The sequence below is a fragment of the Halichoerus grypus genome, chromosome 3 (genome assembly GCF_964656455.1).
Source record: "Halichoerus grypus chromosome 3, mHalGry1.hap1.1, whole genome shotgun sequence".
NCBI classification, from domain to species: domain Eukaryota; kingdom Metazoa; phylum Chordata; class Mammalia; order Carnivora; family Phocidae; genus Halichoerus; species Halichoerus grypus.
The window spans coordinates 74,094,634-74,107,129 of NC_135714.1; the positions used below are offsets into that span (position 1 = coordinate 74,094,634).

The window sequence follows — 12,496 nt, forward strand, 5'->3', positions numbered from 1 at the left end:
ATTCATCTGGATGACGAATATTAAAAAAATATATACATTTAAGATATTTAACTGAGATTAAACTTTGAACCATTTTTCTTATAAACAAAAAATAGATTGTCCTTCATTTAAAGTTCCAAAAATCTGAAGAGTCTAATTTGAAGCTGTTAGCCCCACATTAAAGTCAGTTGGGCATAAATTTTCTTCTGAACACAACAAGGAAGACATTGCTGGCACAGTAGCTATGGGTATATAGCCCCATGGGGCATTCCTTGAGCGGAATTCACTTTTCCTAAGACTAGAACTCCTTGCCCTGTGCTCTAAAATCCTGCCTCAGAGGCTGGGGGACTTTTCTCTTGTTTCTGCATCTCTGAGGTCTGACTTGCACGAGACAGCCTTGATTATGTACACTTCCGCAAATACACGCTGAACACGAGTGAATTTTTATATACAACAACATTAAAATTTCACTTATGATCATTTCAACTTCTTAAATATTTTTGTTAAAACTGGAGATAACCTGAAAATAATTTTATTTTTTTAAATTTTTTTCTCTTTCCCTCTCCCTCTGCCCTTCCCCCAACTCGTGCACTCTCTCTATATATTTATTTATTTATTTTATTATTATGTTGTTAATCACCGTACATTACATCATTAGTTTTTGATGTAGTGTTCCATGATTCATTGTTTGCGTATAATACCCAGTGCTCCATGCAGAACATGCCCTCTTTAATACCCATCACCAGGCTAACCCATCATCCCACCCTCCTCCTCTCTAGAACCCTCAGTTCTTAAATATTTTTGTTAAAACTGGATATAACCTTAAAATAAAATAATTTAAAAAATTCGCTCACTTTACAGTGGAAGCAACGGAGACAGATATGCCTAAGATAACTCAGTGTCTTTATGATGACTGTCCATATGGTGTTTTATTTTGCATTTATCTGTTTCTCTCTCCCAAATTATATTATGTTTTTCTTATATTATTTAGTAGTATTACATTTTCAAAATTTGGAGAGTATCACTCTTTAGGGTCTATTTTGTGCCAGTTTGCTATTTGTTAGAGTGTCAAAATGATTTAGGGGCACCTGGGTGGCTCAGTCGGTTAAGCGTCTGCCTTCGGCTCAGGTCATGATCCCAGGGTCCTGGGATTGAGCCCCGCATGGGGCTCCCTGCTCAGCAGAGAGCCTGCTTCTCTCTTTCCCTCTGCTGCTCCCTCTTGCTTGTGTGCTCACTGTCGCTCTCTCTGTCAAATAAATAAATAAAATCTTTTTTAAAAATGATATAATTGCTTATTGTGCTCAACAAAGGGCTTAGAAGGGAATTCACAAATGTTATCTGTGTGCACGTATCTGTTCACATGAGTGAAATGCTGGGTACAAGTTTTAAAAACAAGTTTGATTTTTTAAATTTAAATTTCTAATGAAATTTAAAATTTTTAAACTTAAACAAAAATATTACACAGAGTAATATTATTTTATTTAGGAATATAACAGTATATGTTTTGAATGTATATTCATAACAGATACATAACAACTTTAAATCCATGGGCAATGATATCAGTTAGTGATACATTTGGCTGTAAGTAATGAACAAACAAAAACTGTACTACTGACATTTGTATAAACATAGAATTTATTTGTTTCAAGTACAGGAAATCTGGGAATAGCAAGCTAAGCCTCAAACAGTGCCTTAGTGAAATTAGTCAGGTCCTGGACTTTTTCTTAGGACGACCATGCATTACTGAGCACCTTAGGTCTGTGTGTGAAAAGGGGGCAGTGAATGGCTCAGGCATCCCTTTGTCCAGAGGGAATACCTTATTTATGATTCCCAAGGTACCAGATGCGTTAGCAATTGTCTTTCTGACTCCTTGTTTCAATAACATAATAGGTGGCTTTTGTTATCATGGTCACAAGAGATTGCTATTGTACATCTGAGCTTTTGCGTCTGGATTCAAGGCAGGAAGAAAAAAGCGTTCCAAGGTTTATTTCCCAGAGAATCTTTACTTGGAAAATAAAAGTCATTTGGCAGGGACCAACTATTGCCATTAGCTTATTGTCTAGAATTGTGCTATGTGCCATTTATAAATGCAAAAGAGCTCGGAGCAGCAAATATGTTTAGCTGGTACACCCTGGTACCTGTGCAGGAAGGTGGGGTCAGGAATCAAGATTCTCTCTGTAAGCAGAAAGGGAGAACAGGTATCAGATAGGCAGCTAGAACTGGCTGTCACAGGGAAAAATTAGGTGAAGAAGGAAAAACAAAAACAAAAACAAATGAACATTTGGGTCAAGGTTAATAGTGCTGCAGATTTTCAGCATGGAGATCAAATCTCAACAGCAAAATTCTGCTGAAATAAAAGTCTCTCCTTTCATCCATTTCTACTCCCAGTACTGTTTAAAGCTTCCCAGACTTGGCTGCCTGCCGTATGACTAATATGTGAACCAATTCACTCATCTTTACTTTTGTACTCTTTAAGTTCCAGTAACAATATACATGGCAACAGTCTGCTCAGTCGTCACAGCAAAGAAAAAGAGTTTGGAAAATGTAATTAAATATTCAGAGCCTACAGTATCATCACAGAATAAAAGATTTATTAGTTTTAGTTTGAGAAATGAAAATGTTTATTCATTGATTAAAAATGTATGAATCAATTTAGAAATGAATGTTTTCAAACTTCTGGATTTTCCTTTGAGTGATTAGCTTTGGTTTTAACAGTGTAAAATTTGCTTTTCTGAGTTTTGAATTCTAGAATTTTGGATTTAGAATAAATATGTGTATTTAAAATATTTGTATATAACTTGCTTATTAAAGATCTAGATCAATTAGATTAACATATATAAAGAAAAATAGGAACTCTTGCTATAATCACAGAAATATTATCTGAAGCTTTTGGATTTTAGATTTCAGTAAAGCTTATTTGAATGGTTTGTCTGTATGGATTAGTTAAAAATAAAAGACTAACTAAATACAAATGTGATGAAGGGATCCTATCGAAAAAACTAAAACACATTTGTCCCCTGGGGGTGTAGGCATACTTAAATTTCTATTATTAGTAAGGATTGTGCTTAACTCTTCTCTAATTTACAGGGTCTAAATATGGCTTCAAATCATATAGAGCCCTAATTTATCTTCCCCAGAAAGAATGGTAGTTAAAATACCTATGAACATTAACAAATTAGAAAGATAAAGGAAAAATATTTTTGATATATTGATCTTATATCCAGCAATCTTGCCAAACAGTGTTATTAATTTTAAAAGTAAAACATATTATCTGCAAATAATGACAATTTTATTCTATTTTTCTGATGCTTTTATTAATTACTCCTATACAATTGTGCTAGCTAGAATTCATAATACAGTGTTGAATAGAAATAGCATGGACGTATTTTTCTCATTCCTGGAATGCTTTCAAAATGTCATTATTGGGTATGATGTTTGTTGTATAATTTAGTTTTGTTTGATAAACATATTATTTTTTTGTCTCTGATATTTTAATGTACTAGCTATATTAATAGATTTTCTAATTTTGAAGCAATCTGTCATTCTTGGAATAAGCACAATATATTAGATATTTTCTCTTAGAAATTACTGGATTTGGTTTGTTATTTTCTTTAGCATTTTGGTATCTATATGAGTGAGGTTCACCTGTAAATTTGTTTTCTTGTTTTGCCTTGCTCTGGTGGATTGAAAACAAGGTTATATTGGGCTTTATAGATGATACTGAGTGTTTGTCGGGGGGGTAATGTTACCTCTCTTTCATTTCTGAAAGAGCATAATTATTGGTGTTATTCAACATTCATAAGAATTTACCTGTAAAAATGTGGAGTTCTGGTGTTTTTCTGGGAAGATTTTATATTTATTTTTAAAATGACACCTATTTAAAAAGAAACATTTTAGAACTAAACCTATTTTTATTTTCTTCCTGAATTGGTTTTAGTAGTTTTTATTTCAGGATTTTCCCAAACTAAATTCACCTAAACTAAATATTTTTGACATAAAATTATTGATAATATTTTTATCTTTTTACTCCCTGCCACATTTATACTCATGTTCTGCTTTTAATTTCTGATGCTTTTGTTTGCCTTCTCTCTTTTGCTCTTAATTTTTTAGAACTTGCTAAAAGCCTGGCTAATTTTATTAGTCATTCTGCATAATTGTTCCTCCTTTGTTTTTCTTTTTATCAATTTCTAGTCTTAAGAGTATTTTCTGTCTGCTGTATAATTTGGGTAATTCTTCTGTTTTTTTTCTTAACTTCTAATTTTGGATTTTTAACTCTAATTCTTAGCCCTTCCTTCCTTCCTTCCTCCCTTTCCTTTCTCTCTCTCTCTTTCTTTCTTTCTTTCTCTTTTAGATTTATTTATTTTAGAGAGTAGAGGAAGAGGGAGAGAGAGAATCTCAAGTAGACTCCCCAGTGAGCATGGAGCCCCATGCAGGGCTAGATCTGACAACCCTGAGATCATGACCTGAGCCAAAATCAAGAGTCAGATACTTAACTGACTGAGCTACCCAGGTGCCCCAACCTTTACTTCTTCTAATGTAATCCTTTAAGTCTATATATTTCCCTCTAAGGATGGCTTTTACTGTACTTGTAGATTTGATAAGCAGTATTTTCATTATCATCCAGAAGTAGGACTTTTATAATCTATGGGTCCATTGTTATTTAGAAATACATTTAATTTTTTTCTGTTACTTATCTTTTTGCTGTTATTATTGATGATTAGGAGGTCATGGCAAATACGGGTTTGAAGTTATAGAGGTAGATTAAGATTGGAGACAAAAATTGAGAGTAATACTCATTGACCCTATACTTGAAGTCATGGAGTAGGCTACACTGCTCACTATGGCAAATGTGGAGTGACAAAACAGCTAAGAAATGCCTTTAAGAGACTCTTAGGTAATTTTGTATTTGTCCTTACTTTTTTTTTTTTCCAACTTGCAGAAAATTCTCTTATTACTCTTGAAAGCATTAAAATAACCCTTTAACTGAGTTAAAAGAAATCTACTCTTTCCCTTGGGCAAACTATATGCAATTGGCTGAAAAGGCTAATTTATTCCTTGAAAACAGAAATAAAAATTTTTCATTATCTTTTAGTTTTCCAATTTAAAATAACTCTGTTGCAATAGGATCAAGGAGACCATTTGCCCTGGAGAGATGTCTGCCTGAGCTTTTAGCAACTTTACTTTCTATCACCAGTATCCTGGCCATTAAGTACAGATTTCACTTTCCAAATACCCAAATCATAGAATGTTAGACATGGAAGGGGTGTTTGAAGTCATCCAGGACAACCCTTATTTTACATTTGAGAAGAATGGCACCCAGGGGAGTTGAGTGACTTAATTAAATATTTCATTGTTATTTCTTCAGTAGTCCTGTCTGACCTATTTTCCTCTATTGTTACATTCCACCATGGACACTTCTGTTTTATTTTTTGTTTTGTGTTTGTTTTCATTGTTCTTTGAAATCTACATCTAATAATCTGACTATAATTCTAGATTCACCCTTGCACACTTAAGAAAAATTTAATGTGTTTCCAAGGGCCTGTAAAATCTGGCCCTCCCTTTCCTTCTAGCCTCATTTTGTTTCAGGCTTCTGGCTCTCTGCTCTGCCACAGTGACCTTTTCTTCCTGATTCTTCTCTGCCTCTTCTTACCGCAGGATACTGGCACTTAACCTTTTTTTCTTTCCTCTTACCTACTTAATTCCTATTTGTTTTTCAAATCTCAGTCCTTGGGCAGTTCCATAGGAAAATTGTCCTTCACCTCCCTGTCAACCAACCTTTATAAATTTGCATAAAATAATGGAAACAGAATCTCCATAGTTTTGTTTTGTTTTTTTTAATTTGGATATATATTTTCACATTTGAGAAAAATCTGATTATTTGATATAGGACACCACCCACCAGGCTCGATCAGCACAGGGACCCCATGTCTTTATAATACAATACACTTTAGACATCTGACACAGGATATTTGTTCACTAATAAGTGTTTTCAGACTAGACATGAAATCCTGTATCTTTCAAACATTTCAGTATTATCATCAATAGAAACTCTTTGTAATGTATTTCTAACATAAAGTTGTTTTCATCTCCATCAAAATTAGATTCTTATATATAAATACCTTAATGAATCTTCAACAAATTTAAGTCAATAAAAATGAATGATAATGAGACATTAGATTCTCATTAACTTATTGAAATCTTGATAATTTCTAAAAAATGTGCTATGTTGGTTTACTTGATATGGTTTTCTTTGTGTTGAAACCAGTTAGGTCATTAAAAACTAATTTAAGTGTATGATTAATTTTATTTTCTGGTTCATGCTATTTTAAAAATAATTAGTTATAGCATAATTGAAAAATACTTGAATCAAAATCATATTTCCTTGCTAATCAAAGTATAATTTTCTTTTTTTTTAATCTGGAAATCATTGCTTACTTTGATAGTAGTATTACCATCATTATCTGCATTATTGAGTGCTCATAAACCTTATGCTACATTTATAAACTGTAATATTAGATTGTAAGCACTTTTCAATTAGTATAAAAAAGATTCACTCGTCTCAAGGAATGTATAATTAAAAGAGAAATATATCCAAGTAGGAAAATTTTAGAGAGGAAGATGGTGGTGGAGTAGGAGGACCCCAGGCTCATCTTGTCCCAGGAACACAACTAGATGGCTCTCAGTTCATCCTAAATACCTCAGAAATCAACCTGAAGACTGACAGAACAAACTTCACAACAAAAGGGAGAGAAGAGGCCACATCAAAGAAGGTAGGAAGTACGGAGACTTGTTTCAGGAGAGATCACGGGTACTTTAGAGCAGAGGGAGCCATGGTCATGGAGAAGAGTGAGAGAGAGGGGAACATACAGGGTAAGGCACAAGGAGAACATTTCCCCAAAGCCATTGACTTGGAAAATGAGAGGGACTGAATTTCATGAGTCCTTATAACCAGAGGGACTTAACACCTGGAGTTTTAAAGGTAAGCAGGTTTGTCTGGGATAGAGCCCAAAGGGCACTGTGCTGCTCCTGGAGAGAAGGCAGGCAAAAAACCTGGAGGAAGACAGTGTGGAAACAGTGATCTGAAGGATGCCTGGGGCACAAGAGGGCAGGGAGTCGTGGTGGAGATTACTAGCTATTCTACGAACACTTCCCTGAGAGGCAGCTTTCACAGAGATGCCTCTCTGGGAACAAAGGAGCTGGCTGGCACTATTTCCCAAGACACCAAGACATATTGTAATTAAATTTGCAAAATATCGTGATAAGGAAAAAACCTTAAAAGCAGCAAGACAAAAGAAGTCCTTTTAATTTACAAGGGAAAATCTGTAATGCTAGCTAGAGATGTCTCAACAGAAACATGGGAAGCCAGAAGAGAGTGGCATAATATATTCAAAGTGCTGAATGGGAAAAATTGGCAGCCATGAATATTCTATCCAGCAAGGCTATCATTCACAGTAGAAGGAGTGATAGAGAGTTTCCCAAACAAAAACTAAATGAGTTCGTGACCACTAAAGCAGCCTTGCAAGAAATATTAAGAGGGACTCTGAGTAGAAGGGAGAGACCAAAAGTGACAAAGACAAGAAAGGATCAGAAAAACTCTCCAGAAACAACAACAAAACAATTAATAAAATGGCAAAAAATACATGTTTATCAATAATTACTTTGAATGTAAATGGACTAAAGGCTCCAATCAAAAGACATAGGGTGTCAGGATGTATAAAAATCAAGACCCATCTATATGCTGCCTATAAGACACTCATTTTAGACCTAAAGACACTTGCAGACTGAAAGTGAGGGGGTGGAGAAATATTTATCACACAAATGGGTGTCAAAAGAAAGAGGGAGTAGCAATACCTATACTGGACAAAATAACTTTAAAACAAAGACTATAAAAAGAAGTAAGGCATTATATAATCATAAAGGGCATTATATAATTATAAAGGGGACATTCCAACAAGAATATATAACAATTGTAAATATTTATGCCCCCAACATGGGAGCACTGAAATATATAAAACAGTTGATAACAAACACAAATTTTTAATGTTTTTTTATCAATTGATAATTGATAATAACACAATAATAGTAGGGGACTTGAACACCCCACTTATAGCAATGGACAAATCATCTCAACGGAAAATAAACAAGGAAACAATAATGGCTTTGAATGACACATTGGACCAGATGGACTTATATTCAGAACATTCAATTCTAAAACAGCAGAATACACATTCTTTTCAAGTGCACATGGAGCATTCTCCAGAATAGGTCACATATTAGCTCACAAAACAGGCCTCAACAAATACAAAAAAGATCAGAATCATACCATGCACCTTTCCTGACCAGAATGCTATGGAACTAGAATTCAACCACAAAAAAAAAAAAAAAAAAAAGGAAAGACCACAAAAACATGGAGGCTAAACGATATTCTACTAAACAATGAATGGGTCAACCAGGAAAGCAAAGAAGAAATAAAAAAAAAAAATTCATGGAAACAAATGAAAGCACAGCAGTCTAAAACTTTAGGGATGCAGCAAAAGTGGTCCTAAGAGGGAAGTATATTTCAATACAGGCCTACCTCAAGAAACAAGAAAAATCTCAAATAAACAACCTAACCTTACACCTAAGGGAGCTAGAAAAAGAACAACAAATAAAGCCAGCAGAAGGAAGGCAATAATAAAGATTAGAGCAGAAATAAATGATATAGAAGCTAGAAAAATAATAGAACAGATTGATGAAACCAGGAGCTAGTTCTTTGAAAAAATTAATAAAATTGATAAATGTCTAGCAATTATCAGAAAGAAAAGAGAAAAGACCCAAATAAATAAAATCACAAATGAGAGAGGAGAAATAACAACCAACACCACAGAATGCAAACAATTATGAGAGAATATTATGAAAAACTCTATGTATTTGCATATAGACATTTTAACCTGGAAGGAATGGACAAATTCCTAGACACATACAAACTGAAACAGAAGAAATAGAAAACGTGAACATACTGATAACCAGCAAGGAAATTAATTGAATCAGATTTCAAAAAACTCCCAATAAACAAAAGTCCAGGGTCAGATGGCTTCACAGGAGAATACTACCAAACATTTAAGAAAAAGTTAATACCTATTCTCCTCAAACTATTCCAAAAAATAGGAAAGGAAGGAAAACTTCCAGATTCATTCTACAAGACCAGCAATTACCCTGATACCTAAACCAGATAAAAACGCCTCTAAAAAAGAGAACTACAGACCAATATCCTTGATGAACATGGATGTAAAAATTTTAATAAAATAATAGCAAACTGAATCCAACAGTAAATTAAAAAAAAATTTTTTTTTCACCACAACCAAGTGGGGTTTATTCCTGCTTTGCAAACATGGTTGAGTATTTGCCAGTCAATCATCCTGATATACCACTTTAGTAAAACAAAGGATAAGAAGCAAATAATCATTTCAACAGTTGCAGAAAAAACATTTGGCAGTGTACAACATCCATTCATGATAAAAACCCTCAAGAAACTAGGTTTATAGGGAACATACCTCAACATAATAAAGGCCATCTATAAAAAACCCACAGCTAATATCATCCTAATTGGAGAAAAACTGATCGCTTTTCCTCTATGGTCAGGAACAAGACAGGAATGTCCACTCTCACCACTGTATTTAGCATAGTAGTGGAAGTCCTAGCCTCAGCAATCAGACAGCAAAAAGGGTTAAAAGGCATTCAAGTTGATCGGGAAGAAGCAAAACTTTCACTCTTCACAGATGACATGATACTTTATACAGAAAACTAGAAAGACTCCATCAAAAAACTGCTAGAACTGATAAATGAATTCAGTAAAGTTTCAGGATACAAAATCAACATACAGATATATGTTGCATTTCCGTATACCAATAATGAAGCAGCAGAAAGAGAAATCAAGGAATCAATCCCATTTACAATTGCACCAAAAACAATAAGATAACATAGGAATAAACCTAACCAAAGAGGTAAAGGAACTATACTCTGAGCACTATAAAACAATGATGAATGAAATTGAAGATGACACAAAGAAATGGAAAAACATTCCATGCTCACGTATTGGGAGAACAAATGTTGTTAAAATGTCTATACTATCCAAAGCAATTTATACATGTAAGACAATCCCTATCAAAATACCAATAGAATTTTTCACAAATCAAGGACAATCCTAAAATTTGTATGGAACCACAAAAGACCCTGAATAGACAAAGCAATCTTGCAAAAGAAAAGCAAAGCTGGAGATATCACAATTCCAGACTTCAAGTTGTATTACAAAGCTGTAATTATCAAAACAATATGGTACTGACCCAAAAACAAACACATAGATAAATGAAGCATAATAGAAAACCCAGAAATGAACCCACAACTACATAGTCAAACTTTGACCAAGCAGGAAAGAATATCCAATGGAAAAAAGACAGTCTCTTCAACAAATGGTGTTGGAAAAAGTCGACGGCAACATGCAAAAGAATGAAACTGGACCAGTTTCTTATACCGAACACACAAAAAAATTCAAAATAGATAGAAGACCTAAATATGAGACCTGAAACCATTAAATCCTAGAATGGAAACTTCTTTGACGTCGGCCATAGCAACTTCTTATTAGTTATGTCTCCTGAGGCAAGGGAAACAAAAACAAAAATTTAACTATTGGGACTTCATCAAAATAAAAAGCTTCTGTATAGCAAAGAAACAACAAAACTAAAAGGCAACCTACAGAATGGGAGAAAATATTTGCAAATGACATATCTGATAAGGGTTAGTATCCAAAATATGTAAAGAACATAATACTCAACACCCCCAAAAATGAATAATCCAATTAAAAATGGGCAAAAGACATGAATAGACATTTTTCCAAAGAAGACATACAGATGGCTTACAGGCACATGAAAAGATTTTCAACATCACTGATCATCAGGGAAATGCAAATCAAAACTGCAATGAGATATCACCTCACACCTGTCAGAATAGCTAAAATCAACAATGCAAGAAACAACAGGTATAGGCAAGATTGTGGAGAAAGGGGGGCCATCTTACACTGTTGGTGGGAATGCAAACTGGTGCAGCCACTCTGGAAAACAGTATGGAGTCTCCTCAAAAATTTAAAAATAGAACTGTCCTACAATCCAGCAATGGTACTACTCAGTATTTACCCAAGGAACACAAAAACATTAGTTCGAAGGGATACATGCACCCTGATGTTTATAGCAACATTATCTACAATAGCCAAATTATGGAAACAGCCCAAGTATGCATAGTTTGATGAATGGATAAAAAAGATGTGGTATATGTATACAATGGAATATTACTCAGGCATAAAAAGAATGAAATCTTGCCGTTTGCAACAACCTGGATGGAGCTAAAGAGTATTTTGCTCAGTGAAATAAGTCAGTCAGAGAAAGACAAATACCATATGGTTTCACTCATATGTCAACTTAAGAAACAAAACAAAGGGGATATAAAAGGAGGAGGAGGCAAACCAAGAAACAGACTTTTTTTTTTTAAAAAGATTTTATTTATTTATTTGACAGAGAGAGAGATAGCTAGAGCAGGAACACAAGCAGGGGGAGTGGGAGAGGGAGAAGCAGGCTTCCTGCCAAGCAGGGAGCCCGATGTGGGACTCGATCCCAGGACACTGGGATCATGACCTGAGCCAAAGGCAGACGCTTAACGACTGAGCCACCCAGGCACCCACAAGAAACAGACTCTTAACTGGTCTGATGGTTACCAGCGGGGAAGTGGGTGGTGGGATGGGTAGAATAGGTGATGGGGATTAAGGAGGGCACTTGCTGAGATAAGCACTGGGTGTTGTATGGAATTGTTGAAGCACTGTATTGTACACCTGAAACTAATTTTACACTGTATTTTCAACTGACTGTAATTTAAGTAAAAGCTTTAATAAAGAAAAGGAAAATCTTAGATATAAATAGTAAATTAAGCCATTTAGGAACAGGATGGATGAAAATAAAATGGAAGAGGATGGATGTAAGAATAAATACCCTGGAATAATGGAAAATTGCCATTGAAATCTCTGTAATTCTCTCAGTACTGAGTCTCTAATTCCTTTTGTTTTTTATAGAAAAACTATTTAATAGATTCATATAATAGATATATGTACTAATAAAAAAGAGGGAACACTTTACCTCAGTTGTGACTAGTTATTTTAATGCTACAGAAGGAAGTAGGGGGAAAAAATAAGAGTATTAGCAGTTGCAACATCCCTCAGCATCAACAATGGCTCTAATGGCCAAATACAGGTTGGTGGATCTTCATCAACTCTTTATACTGCTAATTCAGTTTATAGTCACATCGTCTACTGTCCTGCTGCTAAATAACTGAGTGGAATCTGAACCCATTTTTATATAATAAATTCCTGATTATATTGTGTTATATAATAAATTCTTGATTTTCCCTGTAAAGTCTTAAATAAAGCTTTGTTTCTTGGGGGAGATACTCTGCTCCGTTAAAAATAGTGATGTAATTTACATTATTCTGTAATATG

The 12,496-nt window shown here is 34.4% G+C and overlaps 1 protein-coding gene across 1 annotated transcript in view; it reads left to right on the forward strand.

Annotated features, from left to right (window-relative positions):
• The window catches only part of CCSER1 (coiled-coil serine rich protein 1), a 1,392,827-nt gene that overhangs the window by 1,161,781 nt on the left and 218,550 nt on the right, over positions 1–12,496 (forward strand). The window lies entirely within an intron of this gene.